The 331-nt window shown below is 50.8% G+C and overlaps 1 non-coding gene across 1 annotated transcript; it reads left to right on the top strand.

Annotated features, from left to right (window-relative positions):
* Positions 1-90, top strand: TRNAY-GUA. Its single transcript is given in 2 exon segments — positions 1-37; positions 55-90. It is a non-coding gene; the product is annotated as a tRNA-Tyr (tRNA).
* Positions 91-331: the final 241 nt, after the last annotated feature.

The raw sequence follows: 331 nt of genomic DNA, 5'->3' as shown, positions 1-331 counted from the left end.
CCTTCGGTAGCTTAGCTGGTACAGCAGAGGACTGTAAGTTTCATTCTCCTGGGAATCCTTAGGTCGCTGGTTCAACTCCGGTTCGAAGGAGTGGGCTTTTGTTTCCTCCGTTACACGCTCTTCTTTAGAACACCCACTCTGGCCACCGCCATGTTTCCCTCCATTCGTGCGAGACTGGCCGCTGGAAGTCTGCCTCATTTAAAGCACCATTTGTCACTACTTTCATCTACCACACCTGTTTCCAAGTACCTAGGCCACAGTTTACGCCTGTATAGGCATAGTTCCTTTCTCTTCACCCTCCCGCACTCACAGCGTAGACATCTAGCTATGG

The sequence above is a fragment of the Gopherus evgoodei genome, unplaced genomic scaffold (assembly GCF_007399415.2).
Source record: "Gopherus evgoodei ecotype Sinaloan lineage unplaced genomic scaffold, rGopEvg1_v1.p scaffold_84_arrow_ctg1, whole genome shotgun sequence".
NCBI lineage: Eukaryota > Metazoa > Chordata > Testudines > Testudinidae > Gopherus > Gopherus evgoodei.
The sequence above is the reverse complement of the archived record's forward strand: the minus strand, read 5'-3'. Positions and strand labels throughout refer to the sequence as shown.